Source organism: Mizuhopecten yessoensis, unplaced genomic scaffold (assembly GCF_002113885.1).
Source record: "Mizuhopecten yessoensis strain PY_sf001 unplaced genomic scaffold, ASM211388v2 scaffold10997, whole genome shotgun sequence".
NCBI lineage: Eukaryota > Metazoa > Mollusca > Bivalvia > Pectinida > Pectinidae > Mizuhopecten > Mizuhopecten yessoensis.
The window spans coordinates 208,858-224,168 of NW_018408827.1; the positions used below are offsets into that span (position 1 = coordinate 208,858).

A 15,311-nucleotide genomic window follows, 5' to 3' on the forward strand; every position below is an offset into this window, starting at 1 on the left:
TTAAACAGCATTACAGAGAAAGTACAACTATCAAGAATGTTATTTGACTCTCAAGTAACTAAACAGGTTAATAACATTTCGATGAGAGACCCAGAGGTTTGTCTGGCCTGGTTCAACACAAGGAGTTGATCGGTGATACTTTACATATTTGGGAGTCGTGTTTGTGTCGGTCTATAGTTTCTCTGTGTGAGGCACCTTATATTTTCATACCTAGGGTGACACTGCCGTCGGTCGACACATCTGCCGAAGTACTAAGTTTTCCTTGGTTAATGCCTGGCACGAGCTAGTCGCTTCCTAACAAGACATCCGTGACAGGAACATAGCCTTGAGGGACTTTATGATTTTGGCCAGTACTATGGGAGGCTTAATTGTCATAGAATTTTCTTCAAAATGATGAACGGTGCAAGTTATCGAATACCTTCTCAAATTCAACAAACGCAATGTAGAGAGGACTGTTCCATTTGACTATTTGAGGATCTGTCGGAGAAAAAATGTGTTAATCATCGTCATTTCGAAAGCTGCCTTGTTAAACCGTTTTCTCCTCAGTTGTCACCAGCTTCGTGTTGCGGCTTTGTCTTCGTGCGTTGACACTGGGGTACTTGCAACAAACGATTTTGATTTTTATGTTAATTTTATAAAGATAACAGAGCAATTGTACTTTTTTTTAAACTATTGTGAACAAACAAATATTTGCATTTTTCTCTAAAAAATATTCCAAAATCTTTGTTTTGGTGGTATGTTCACCTAGCCATAAACATATATTCAAATATTTGAAAAACAATTGTTGAATATAATCAAGTTAGAATAGAAATAGTAATTTACTTCAAATAAAAATGTGATGTAAACGTACATCCATTTGTTATTTTTGTTATAACTTATTAACGTTTTACTAGTCGAAAACATATTGATACTGTACAATTCTAAATGCACGCATACTAAAGCTTAATTATATACCGTGTGATATCCTTTTTCGTGTAAAGCTTTAAAAAGTGGCCACCAATTCAAATATTACACGACCGATGGTCATGCACACCGTGAGATTCGTGGATAAATGTCTTCGAGAAAAAGAACAAAAAGGCTAGTTCATCAAATCATGTGTTAAACCATTGATGTATGGATTAATATTACGGGCTTTTTAAAATTCATTCACGTTTTACCAAGTTTTCCAATGTTCACCTAAAATATGTTTAACTGTGGGATATTTTTAGGATTACTTTTGTTTTATTCTTCCTGTCAGGATGTTGCATTTTCCCTTTAATTGCAGCCTGAAATGTTAACTGTTTTATACGTATTCACGTGATCTAATCCAGCAAGTTGACAAGCATATGTGAAATATAATCGACAGATCTATATCAGTAATGATACTTTCATTATCTCCTCTGTTTTAAATAGAATTCAATTGTTGCCTTTATCGGACTTGATAAACACCAGAACTAATAGCAAACACGATACGTTGCTTTCCTATCGGATTGTCACGAGCCTCACCGAAATAATGATCACAGTCCATACGCCCGTATCAGTTACAGCCTTGCGGGCACCTATCAACATTAAACTTCAATTTTGATGTCTGAAAGGCATACATAATATGCACGAAAGTACAACGGCTGTTATCTTATCCCGTTATAACTTGCACTGGTTGAATATGGTAAGAGAATATTGACTATATTGACATTAGAAGGCCGTTACTGGTTGGCACACGTAAATAATTGTTGGAAACATCACTAGTACTACACTCCAGTCGATTAGAATATAACGCTGATTTTGTAATTACGTTTTGATAACAATAAGTGCGGAGTCTGTCACCGACTGCGTGTGATCGTCTACGATCGTTAGCCCTATATTACAGGGTCACGGGTTCGAGGCCTTACTGTGGCAGTCGCCAGATAATGGCCACAGGTCAGTATTTTTTCTCCATTCACTCTGGTTTTTCCTCTATCACCAAAAACATCGAACAGTCCTTAATTATCGTAACTGTTAATAAGACGTTAACACAAACAACGCAAGCCATACAAATAACAAAATAAATAATAAACTCTGCTACTCACCTATCTACCATATCATGCTTAAGCATTGACCCAAAACTATGAATCCGATGAGGATACTCATTTAACATAATGTCAACTACGTGGTATTAAAAATGGTACAATAGTTCTTGACAAAACAGAAGTATCAACATTGCGAAATAAAAATCGATTAAACTATGGCAAAGTATGAACAAAGTTAAGATTTGCATGGAGGCCCTTGAAGACGTGTCTATAAGCACATATTTTTAAATCATATTATTCCTCTCAATTCGTTCCTTTTGTCCTCATTCGGTCCACTCTGGTGATTTGTCTTCGCTTTCCGTTTTGACTTATCAGGAAAGATAGCAAAGTCCGACCAAATATTATACAGTCCTTACACATAGGTTAGTATAGTTTTAGCATCCATTTCTTGGTTAGTTATCTTATTTATGAAGAAAAAATAATTTCGGTAGCAACTTATGTTAAGGATTTTCTTAAAGTTCATTAACTATACTATATGCATTTATTCTATAATAACATGTTACGTGGTGGTGACTCGTAGAGAACATACTTTGTTGATTTCGAAGGGGCGGATGTTTTGGTTTCATATAACTTTTCTTGATAGAACTCTTACTATAATGTATAATGTCTATTTAAGCGTAGGGTATAAAGAAAATAGTCGTTGATTATTAAAGCAAGTATACCTATGTGAATTAAGCGGCAGTCCTATGCTTTCTTCTTCAAAAACCATTTACTGTAAAAATACCTTCGATACCACGGGATTAGATCAGATTTGCTATCGAAGTCCGTGACAAAATACGTCAAATCAACGGCTAAAGACTATACGAGGAATCGTATGTTTGACAGAGGATAAAGAAACGCAGGGTAAACATTTGAGATTATTTAATGTTATATATTTGAATGTTTTATACACGATTTGTATATAAGTATTAACAACAATCTTTAATAAACAAGTTACCAAAATGTCCTTATATTTTGACCCATAATTCACGAGTAAATGAAGCACATTAGACGGTACCCTCCAATATCCCAAAGTGAAATCGACTAACTCGTCAGTATCTCGTATGCCCCCCGCGCGCATCTGTTTCAGCCCTGATTATCTTGTACATTGAGTTCATCAGTGGATTTATCATTTTCATGGGAATATTGTTCCGCTCTTTCAACACGGCAGTCCTTAAGTTGTCGAGAGGAGCGGGGGCATTCTGATGCCCCCTTACCCTCCAGCCAAGTGGGTCCCACATATGTTCGATTGGGTACAAATCTGGACTGTTCGGAGGCCAGTCGAGTGGGTTAATGTTATGGTTTGCGAGAATGTCCTGACAAGCACAGTCCACTGCCTTATTGGAAATCGTCTGGAAGGAAGCCAAGCCAACGTATAGTGGTTTCAGTGGCAGTAACGTGGCGGTTACGTTGGTGGGTAAGACGAATAGCCTGTCTTGAAATCGCATCGTTACATGTACGTGCGAACGTCTTATCACGGTCAGTCGGCAACCATTCCGGCGTCTCTCAGACGGCGGACAACACGTTCTATAGTGGAAAATTTCACTATGTACTGCAGACCGAGCTGTTCAAATTCACAGTAAATAGCGGAAAGTGATGTACATCATTACTCTGCAAGTGGTTTTTTTTTTTTTTTTTCATTTTAACACTTTCACTATGTGACATGATACAGAACACTTTAGACACCGTTTAGATTCCACAGAGACCAAGATTATCGTCTTTCATATCGGTTTCATAAGTTTAGGCCAAGCCTTTTAATAAGTGTTGCATATTTTGTTGCCCTGTGTTTCTTTATCAATTCAGTATATGTATGACGAGCATTAACAACACAGTAAAGAGCACTTATGCATATTTGTCCATCCCTGACTGGTTTGTTTTAGCCGTTAGTGATTTCTATTTCAACCTCAAAGATGCAGACATGAAAGGTGTGCTTACATATGAATACAGTTTTTAACTTAATGGTGTTAGTATTTCAAATCTAATGACGTCATATACTATTTTGTGGTTTTCTTGGAATTATTCAAAAGATCAATTATCAACGTAAAATATTGACAAGAGGCCAATCTGAACACAAAGAAGATCAGTTCATACAACATGACAGTTACCGAATAACAAAATATATGTAACCGATGGAATTATTGAGCTGGAAGGATGTATTGCGAACATTTCATCATGCTATAAGTAATCCTTATATATCATTTTATACTGCGTAGCGTCAATATCCCGCAACCTGGTACACTTTTGACAGCATAAACTATGATATGAAGGGGACAAATCACCTGTCCACTGTACAAAGTTCAACTTTGTTTCTAGATAATCGCGCCAATCAGATAATCGATATCAATTATATGTGTTTGATCAAACATTGCTGCACAGACACAACTACACACCAGAAAAGCAGTGAGCACTTCGATCGTACCAACAAAAGGTATGTCTGACACCTTTTACCGATAATTTTTCTTTCTATATATAAACTTTATGTAAAACATCGTACTATATAGATGGATACATTAAAATTATGTAGTTGAGGATAAAACAAAATAAAACAAACCTTTATTATATCATATCCGTACCAACCTGAGAATTTGGAATCATCCCGAGGGCAGGAAGTTGCGACGGTTTATACCGGATGTGAAATTACGACATCTGTCCTATCTTCATAAAAATTTGATGATATAGAATATTACAAAGTTTTTACTTCTTTAACCAATTTGAGAATTTGGTATCAACCCGACGGCCGGAAGTTCCCCGTAGATTCTTTTCAACAATAGACAAAACCGAACAGGACATTGCTGACCAACTCGATCTACTCAATACTAACAGCCCTTCAGGCCCTGATACTTTCCCTTCCAAGTTCATAAAAAAAGGTTTCCCAGTCTCTTGTGAAACCTTTTTATTTTTATTATATATCAATGATATTGGTGAAGAATTCGCCTAAAACGTCAAACTATTTGGGGATGATACCTCCTTATGTGGTCTTATTGAGGGAGACAGGCAAGAATGTGATATTTTAAATGATGTTCTAAGGAAAATCTCAATCTGGGCTAAAAATCGGGTTATCATTTTTTATCCAGATTAAACTGTATCTCTGCTAGACCGAGACGGGTTGACTTTGAGACACTGCATCCTAACCTATATTTCGATGAACTACCGATTCTTAATGTTTCTAATCACAAACACCTAGGTTTGTTTTCAACAGCAACGCTAATTGGTCTGATTATTTATCTATAATAATCTAATGTTTTGTCATTACATCAATATGATGGTTGTAACTGTTTATTACTCTAAAGAGAGGGCGCTCATAGGCTTTGCCTGTTGCCTAATTCCTTTGTATTAAAGATCTGAACAATAAATATTCTGAAATGAAATCATCCACCTACTCTATCGTATCAATGGATACTTCAGCTGAAAGGGAAATGTAGCATCACTATCCCGCAATCTGGCACACTTTTGACAGCATCAACTATGATATGAAGGGGACGTATCACCTGTCCACTGTACAAAGTTCAACTTTGTTTCTAGATAATCTCGTCAATCAGATAATCGATATCAATTATATGTGTTTGATCAAACATTTCTACACAGACACAACTACACACCAGAAAAGCAGTGAGCACCTGGATCGTACCAACAAAAGGTATGTCTGACACCTTTTACCGATACTTTTGTTTCTATGTATTAACTTCATGTAAAACATCGTACTATATAGAAGGATACATTACAATTATGTAAAAAGCCTTATTATATTACATCCTGTACAAAATCTGAGAATTTGGTATTATCCCGAGGGCCAGAAGTTCCGAATGTTTATACTGGATGTGATATTACGACATCTGTCCTATCTTCATTTCAGTTTCATGATATAAAACAAAACAAAGCTTAAATTATATTACTTCCTAAACGAATCTGAGAATTTTGTATCATCCCAAGGGCCGGAAGTTCCGACGGTTTTTACCGGATGTGATTTGACGACATATGTCCTTTCTTCTCTTTATCACGTTTTCATAGATGGTTTATCGCAATGCTTCTGGTTCATAATTAACACTATCCTCGTATTGTCGGTTTGTCCTCCCAGAGGACTGCAAGTTTAAATTTGACCATATTCATTATCAATGACGTTGTAGAAAATGTGAAAAATCATACATGTAATGGATCATGAAATATTTGTGTGTCCCTGGTGAAGCTTTCGCGATTGCGCCATCTGTGCCTATAAATCACAGCGACGTTAACATTTGGATATCATGCCGTACATGGTTAAGCTACAAAACTGTTCCATTTTTTTGAATGAAAGCTTGAGATGCAATGGGTTTTTTCTCAACTTTTGATACAAAACAACTTTTGTTACTTAAGAAAACCTTCGATGCTGCGTAGATTGAGACTACCATGTAAGACAACAGAGATAAAATATTTTTTTAAAAAATGGAACATGTATAATTGAACTAGGAATATAGGATTTAATTTGAAATCGAATAGATCAATCATCTATAATTACATGATTACTAAATTATAGTAAAAATGGATTTGATCTACTTCTTCATTTGGAATGGTTGTGGCGATGACTCAATTGTTACGGCACGATTTCTCACCCCAACACGATTTCTCAACCGGGTGATAAATCGTGCAAAATTGCTGCGTTCGCGACACGATTTCTCACTCCTGCACGATTTCTCAGCACAACGTTTGTTGAGAAATGAAATTTATATCTTCCGTATACACTTCGATCAATTCTTTTACACATTATTTTGTATGCACGCATATTCTGGAATAAGCTATGATTCAACTTCTAGGATACCGGTACTTAACCTCAAGGTCACTAATTTGTATGAATTTTGGTGGAGAGTGGAGAATGATATGACTTAAACGAACACCTGTCCCAATATTGATAAGTTAAGGGACTTAGGCTGTGGATACTAAATTACTTAACTAGCCTTGTTTTCTTTAGAGAGCTTTCGTGTCAATTTTGTAGTTTTTTTCGCATCTTTTTGATGAAAATGAATGATTTTGAATACAGATGTATCACATATTTCTTTCGTTTTTACATCTGTAATGTGTGAAACAGGTCACGTCAATTTATTTCAATATACATAATTCATAACTCAATAGTCATTGTTAATAGTTATATATATTGCAATGTACTTATCACACGTTTCCGTTCAATGTGCAGCATTATACAGAAATGTACACGTGTAGGAGTAAATACATGAGTGCATAAAACTAATTATCACATGACATGATTGAAGTAATAGTTATCTATGGAGGACTGAAGACTCAGATAGAAAATAAACAGGACGTAAATAAGATAAGAAAAATAGGAAACCCCACTTCAGCAGAATCTAAAATCACATCCCCTAAAAGGAAACACCGAGTGTGTCTGATTCACTGCGTTATTTCAACCGGCACACTTGTATACTACATTGCAATGATATGACACCACGCATCTGACCGTTACCAATGACTTCGGATGTTTAAAATATATATGTAGTAAATTACATACAAATTAAATTTTCTTGTTTGTATTGTTTGGAAATATACAGATATTGCCTACATAATAAGTACATCGGACATTATGTGGTAGTTATATTTGGTGTAGTGGTCAACCTTTCCAATTTGACTTTTATATTTGATGTAGTGGTCAAACTTTCCATTGTGATGGCTAAATGTTGGTGTAGTGGTCACACGTTTTAATTTGATGGTTTCGTTTGGTCAAATGTTGACGCTTTCCAACGTGGGTGTTTCATTTGGTGATGTTTTAGCCCAGAATATTAGATTTGTATGTACTTTTACATATAATACTTTTCATCAATTTGCGATTTGTACTGTTCTGCCGACGATACCATGTTATTGAATGTTACGAAGTGTAAAACTTACTAGGAGGTTGAAATGGTCGGAAGGTAATGTTTTGGTGCCTCAGATGGTCAGTTTGAGACCTAGACAACGCACGAGATCATACATTATCTTCATTCAAAATTTGTATTTTTATCTTACGTATGTCAATGAGCGTTTGTGATGTATTATTTAAGGGTGCCTATTTCCAAATCCCTACTCGTGCATATTTGTTTAAATGAAAATGTATTTATTCCAATCAATGCTTCTAACGAATGTGTCATTGAATTGGGCAGACTTGTTCCACATGGTTACTTTTGATTGACATGACAAACGAAAGCAATGAAATTGGCATAGAATTGTTCTAGATTTCGCCATCATATCCTGTGGTATTATAACGCTGAAATATATTACTTATATTAGTCTGGTGGTTGCACAATCGTACGTGATGTTGGAATGTAATATCGGTAATTTCGTAACCATGAAATGCTATTTATATTGTGAAGGAGTGACATAAACATTTTTTATCGATGCTATATATTTCAATAATACATTTGGATACACGATAACTTGTGTATATTACATGTACAGGTATGTTGATCGAGTTGTCATAGAAATATCACTCTTTTCATCAATTTCTATTATACGGTATTGTTGATTTCTAAAATAAAATCTGCAGTCGAATGGAATGATGTATTACACTTTGTATGAAGACAACTTCAATTCAATGACTGATATTTTTATATTCCTCGGTATAAACATACCAGGCTCTTCTGATAATGGTTTTCATATGTTAGAGTTGTCCTAACTCCAGATACAGTTCTAGCTGAAATAATGTAATGGGTGTCCTGATGACTTCCTTGTTTGATATTCTGATTGAAACATTTTCACTTTGCTTGACATCGTCACTGCCCTACCCACATGGCAGGATTAACCGAGGTACACTGGTTTTGTTTAGGTTCACAATCAATATCATTTTTCTGGATGTCACTAAAGTTTCTGTTGCAGTCTATTAGTATTGGCTTTGAGTTTATATTTTGTCATAGAAGACCGCCGTTTCGGATTATTTTCGAAGACCAAATTGACATACCATCCTGTCTTTGTCCATCGACTTAAGTCACGATCCCCGATCCTTGGTCTTTTGGCGCCGTATAAGTAGGCGATTCCAATATATTCACCTTCCGTGACGTCATCATTTCGTTTGTTATTTCACGGACCAATAATCCGTTCACGATGATTCCCCACCCTCGCAATGGCACGGCCTTTCTCTGACGTAATCATTCCGTTTGTAATTTCGTCAGGATTATCAAACGTCAACGTATTGACTGTGTTTCCGGAAGTAGGCGGGTCCACACGTCATATTAATCTGACTCATAGGACTACGTGGCTCTCCTATGAGTCAAGTCTCCACGTCTCGGGAAGTAGGCGGATCCAATTCCCCTTCTGTGACGTCACGATCCTTCGATCCTTGGTCTTTTGGCGGCGTATAAGTAGTCGGGTCCAATTCACCTTCTATGACGTCATCATTCCGTTTGTAATTTCGTCAGGATTATCAAACGTCAACGTATTAACTGTATGACAGTCTTTGACTCATAGGACTACGTGGCTCTCCTATGACTCAAGTCTCCACGTCTCCGGAAGTAGGCGGATCCAATTCACCTTCTGTGACGTCACGATCCTACGATCCACGTTCTTTTGGCGCCGTATAAACAATCGCTCTATACTACTATTGTCTGGGGTTTTTTCATCCAGGGTGTTTGATCTTTTCGAATAAATTTTGTTTTAACAAAACTGTTTCTTTCCTTTTTAAAATCATCTTTTCTCTGTTAAGAAACTGCAATCCATACATCATTTAATTTGGAAGAAATGTTTGCTATATGAATTACAATAGCATCAATAGTGAAGCGATAACTCCTTACTGATTACACACGCATTCAGTGACGAACAAAAAAAGCGTGATGAATTTTCACTTTGCCTCGGATAAACAACGGATAAACGCTTAGCTCTGAGAATGTCCTGCAGGTACATATGTATTATGTATATTACTACGAATCCGAATTAAGCCTGGAAAATCTACTTATCAACGTAGAATGAGGAATATAAGCTATTGATTAGATGGGAATACCGAATTGATAACAACACGTAGTCAAATTTTATTTAAAGTGTTTTGTAAATAAAGGTACCGTTAGAAAAAAAACGTATTCCAAAAAATAAAGACTTTCTTCCTTTCATTCGACAGCTTACATATGTTGCTTGTTTCAATCCCTTGTTTTTCTGACGTCATCTCTCATTTTTGGAATAGAGCGAGCTTCTTTCAACTTGCCTAAGTGTAATAGATGAACTTACATGATATCAAATGACGAGATGTTCGATGTACAGCATACCTTATATTGATTGATTGATTGCTTCAGTTTTGAAATACGCAGCAGAAGTCTTCAAATATCTTCACATATTCAATTAGACTATGAAAAAAATATTGTTGCTCGATTACGTGGTATGTAAGAATCAATAATACGTCTGTCCAATGGCAAAGGTAACTTAAGTAACAAAGAACACGAACTTTTTACAAAACATGAGCTTACTAAAGCAGAAGTGAAATCAGTTGCTCTGGAAGGGTACATACATTTCATTTTTTATCATAAATCATAACAATATCTAGTTGTAACAGGGACCGTTACTTAAGGCGCCCATACTAACCATGTAGTCGCAAATGATGCTGCAAAAATTATCACAATGTCATAACACATCTGCATACAGAATCTGAACAAAATCGGTCAATATCTAATTGTCAACTAATCATGACCCGACCTAACACGGACATATTATAAAATGAAAAAAGAATTAACGAAAGCCTCTGAAGTGTTTTTAGTGTCATTGCTGATTTTAATACAAAATTTAAGGGATATAGGACACTGCATAATTGAGAATTTTCCAAAGTTAGGCTGCAACAGACATTTTGCGGTAGATGTTGACCTTGTGTTTGCCATCTTCAAGAACACCATCAAAATATTAATTTTACCAACCTATGTTACAGTTCATAAAACAGAACAGATTTCAATTTTCTTTTGGTGAGGTGTAGACATAAACCTTATCACAACAAAAACACCCATTAAAATTCAAATGAGGATTTTGTTCGTTTTTCGTAGGAGCATAAAACTGAAATTCTCAAAAAGTCAGATTTTTTCCTTAAAGCATGTTGTCAAACTAATAACATATTGAAGGATCATTTTTGATGCAACCAAAACTAAGGATCATATACTACAGTAAAAATGTAAAAATATCTTGCTATGGTCAGTTATCAGATATTAACAGACAAATCAACAGCCGGAAGCCATCTCAAGTAGTGTTATTTTCCAGACAAAAATGTGTTCATCTTAGAATAAATGAATCTGATAACTTTTGAAAACCAAATATATTTTGATTTTAAAAGGACTAGGTCATGAACTACCAGTGACAAATATATCAATCCAAAATATGTGGTTGAACATATTCAAAGAAGGGATCAAATGACCATATGGTCACAATTCATGGCTATGTGTATAGTCTATTCATTATGACTGAACTGGAACTTACAGAAAAGAAGGAAATATTTGTTACAGTTTAAATGGAATGAATATTTAACAAACAAAGAACATGTTTCGAAAAGATTTGTTGGTTTATTTCTTTTCAAGATGGCCACCAAAACATCCAAAATTTTCTTGCAATATGTGTTCGATTGCAGACTTGGTAAAGGAAGGAAGAAAAAACAAAGATGCTTTTGAGTTTGTTTTCAAACTGGTGATTCTAGATTCACAAGAAAACAACTTATTTCAAGATTTGTCGGAACATCTTAGCCCTTTGGTGCAACTGATTTGGATTTTAAAGATTTCTAAAATGGCCAATATAATAATGCATACTTGATGTATGAGCACACATTCCCATATTTCTTTTACCAACTGGGCATTGGCAGTAGTAATCTTTTATTGGATTATTATCATTTGGTGTCGTGCTGTACTGAATCTAGACATTATATTTAGTCTGGCTTTTGTGTCTGGAAAAAGTCTGGCAACATATGAGGTCTTGATAGTGCTGATTCACCCATATTTCATGAACTTTACGAATTCTAACTCTGATCATTTGGAGAGAGCTAGTTGTTTTCACCCTCTGAGCCAAACAGTTTGTTTCTGTAAGACGAATCTTCAATTGATGTGCGAGTTCTCTGTCTTTTCTGTCAGTGTCCGGTGATCTTTGATAAATTGGTCCCTGTATCTAATTGAGACATGTAGTCACAATCTTTAGCACTGCCATAAGTATATCAATGAAGCATTTTGATACTAATTGAGTTCAAAAAAACTATCTAATGCTTAGTACGGCAATGAAAAGACTCTCCAATCAATGGGGAGTTAGTAACTGTTCTGTCAATGTTAGCCTGTAGATCAGAGTGTTGACTCTGACCAGTCTTAAAATATGCGTGCATACTGATATCAATACCAGATACCTCTAACATTGGCAGGACATCTAAAAACTACGACCAACGACTACATTGTCGTCTTGCTCCAACCATGTGAGCTTGTCTATGATGTTTTTGTAATGCTTGCCTCATTTTGGCGTCCAGAGAATGGTCATGCTGTGTTCAAAATGTAGCTATCCGGTAAAGTTTTGCTCATGAATTAAAGATAATTATGCTCCATCGGGCCACCGTAAGACATTCTCTGAAGCTTATTGAGAGCGCTTTTTTAAATATAAATATATATGTACAAATAGTATGGCAGTCACTCTGTCTCGCAAGAATGTTTCTGAGAATACAGGTTTGTATGATCATATGTTCCCTACTCAAATGGTCAGGACGAAGGAAGACACACTGGAACTATAGATTTATGCAATGCTTGTACTACAGACTGAAAGGTTTTTGGAATACTAGGCAGAGAAATGCCAAGAGCGAAACACTTGATTACAAGAGATATCAGTTTTTATTTTCCCCCTGCGGGTAGGGCGTAAGAATTGTACCTGATGCCCCCAGTTGCATGATCGTAAGAGGCGACTTAATTTGGGACCTTATCTCTTCTCTCCTTTCTAAATAACTTTCCTCTTCCTAATCTCTCCCTTGACAATGCCTCACTTGTGGCCATTTGTTGAGCGTTCGCCCCTGTGAGGAAGGCTTTGGGTTCTGTCCCCTGGCCGAGACATACCAAAGTCTTTAGAAATGGTAGTTTCTACTCCTGCTTAACGCTCAGCAAATTAGGAGTTGGACGACTGGTTCGCCCGTTGTCAGTATAATGTGACCGGGTGGGGCGTCCTGCTGGATCTCTTCGGCAGTATGTTTCAGTGAGGTAGCACTATAAAATCGGCATCAGTTCCGCGGTATCACAAGGAGACCAACACGAACATATCGCAGCCTCCCAAAATATTCACACATACTCTACACGCATGCATCTTGCACACAGGGGAGGCCGTCCTTAAATGACCTTAGCTGTTAATAGGACGTTAAACGAAATACAACCAAACGAAACCAAACTTAACCCAAAACAGTAAAAGAGCATTTTGTGCAGTTTTGTTATATACTAAAGAAGAAAGAAATTGGGCAAATTACATATGGATTTTGAGAAACTGTTCTTTGACCAACCTGTTCTTGCTTTGCAGCCAGGGTCATCCAAAATACAAAAATTGAGAATAAAGGCTGATTGATTCTTTGACAAGATGTACGACACTTCACCAATTATTTCAGATGACCACCTTCATGATTGAGACTTCAAAGACTCTCTTCCTTTAAGGATAACCTGTGTACAATGGCTTAGGTCATTGCCAATAAGATAAAATTAATTAATATTGTTAAAACAAAGATAACTATTTATATGTGAACAGGATCCGTAAAACAGGTCCTTGATTGTTAAGAAAACAAAACTACTAGTGATTTCATCTTCAAAACGTTCTGTTTCAAATTCTCTTTAGTCCCTTTAAGTCAGTATATCCAAAAGCCATTATAGATTGATTATTTTTTTACATTTCTCGTACCTCTACATTTATGATATTTCGCGAAGATAGGATGGTGACCTTCACCAATACATTTACTCTTCATTATGAGATGAATTTTAACAACTGTGAGTATAAAATATCCCCTAAAAGCAATGTAAAAACGAAAGTCTGATGATAAAATGTATAAAAAAAAAAAAAAAAAAATGTATAAGAACAAATTCTAAAAAGTGGCAAGAAAATTACATTTGATTTCAAAATTGATTGTTAAATCACGCCAAGTGATGAAATAAATTGGAATTTGGAATTGTTTGTGACCTAATATGCACTGACAGATTTATTGTAGGCTTGCAACGAATTTAGTAACCAATTACATGTAATTAGGTGCATTACTTTTAAGTGGACGCTAGGGACGTGTCTTAGGCCCTCACCGTTTTGGGCACACTGGGTACTTTGTTGTGCGAAATGAATACATTTCACCACATTTTTTGGACTGAATTTTTGCAAACATATTTGAAACAATTGTATACAATAATAATAAGATTGAAAATCCTATATTTTACATTAAAATTTTCACAAAATGTTCGATTTAACTCACATTCTGGATGATAAACAAATTATTACAGCACTGCATGAGGGAAAACGTCCTTTACCAAGTAATACGATGCAAAAAATACGATTATTTTTCAGATAAATACTTTCAGGCTGATATTCCATTGTTCGACCCCATGCTGTAAGAAGGTTAATTAATCATCTTAATATTTAGAAGAGTGATTCAAAGTAATAACATTGGATGTATAAGGGATTGAAAAAAGTTAAAACAACAGCATAAATCTCGTAGCACTTCTAAAACAAAATTTATGAGGGGGCAGGCTCCTATGTAATTTTAACAAAACTGGAAATAGTCCCTTTATAAAAAGGCCATAATATACCACAATCGCCAAAAATCATGATACCGGATAATATGCCTACTCCTAACACGATTTCTCACCCGGGTGAGAAATCGTGTCGGGGTGAGAAATCGTTTTGCGAACGTCGCAATTTTAGCACGATTTCTCATCCTGGTGAAAAATTGTGTTGGGGTGAGAAATCGTGCCGTAACACCCAATTCGTAAATGACTAATCTGCTGAAAGTATTCATCGGTTTTGGCGATATGGCTTATGGAGGCAGTTGGGAAAAACTCATAAGGCCATAACGATGTCGACCAAAATATTTTACGGAAGACAACAACGGAAATAACGTAACAGTTACAAAAAAACACACTCACCTAAGTTCCTGCCTAAATTTTGTCATGGCATGAACCAGAGAACATGCTTTTTCTTTTTGTCCAGCCTATAACACTTTTTTTGGTTTTGGTCTTGAATTTTAAAGGTAATGACAACGCGATAACAATGTCTTAACCACGCGATAACAAAGAAGCGACAACGTTATAATAAAGCAATGACCACGCGATATTACGTTAATAACCACGCAATCACAAAGTAATGACCACGCGATAACAAAATATAGTCATG

General features: G+C 35.9%; 1 protein-coding gene across 2 annotated transcripts in view; it reads left to right on the forward strand.

Moving 5' to 3' along the window:
- Nucleotides 1–15,311, forward strand: part of LOC110464485 (interferon-induced protein 44-like) — a 36,193-nt gene that overhangs the window by 13,517 nt on the left and 7,365 nt on the right. The gene's annotated exons all lie outside the window — the stretch shown is intronic.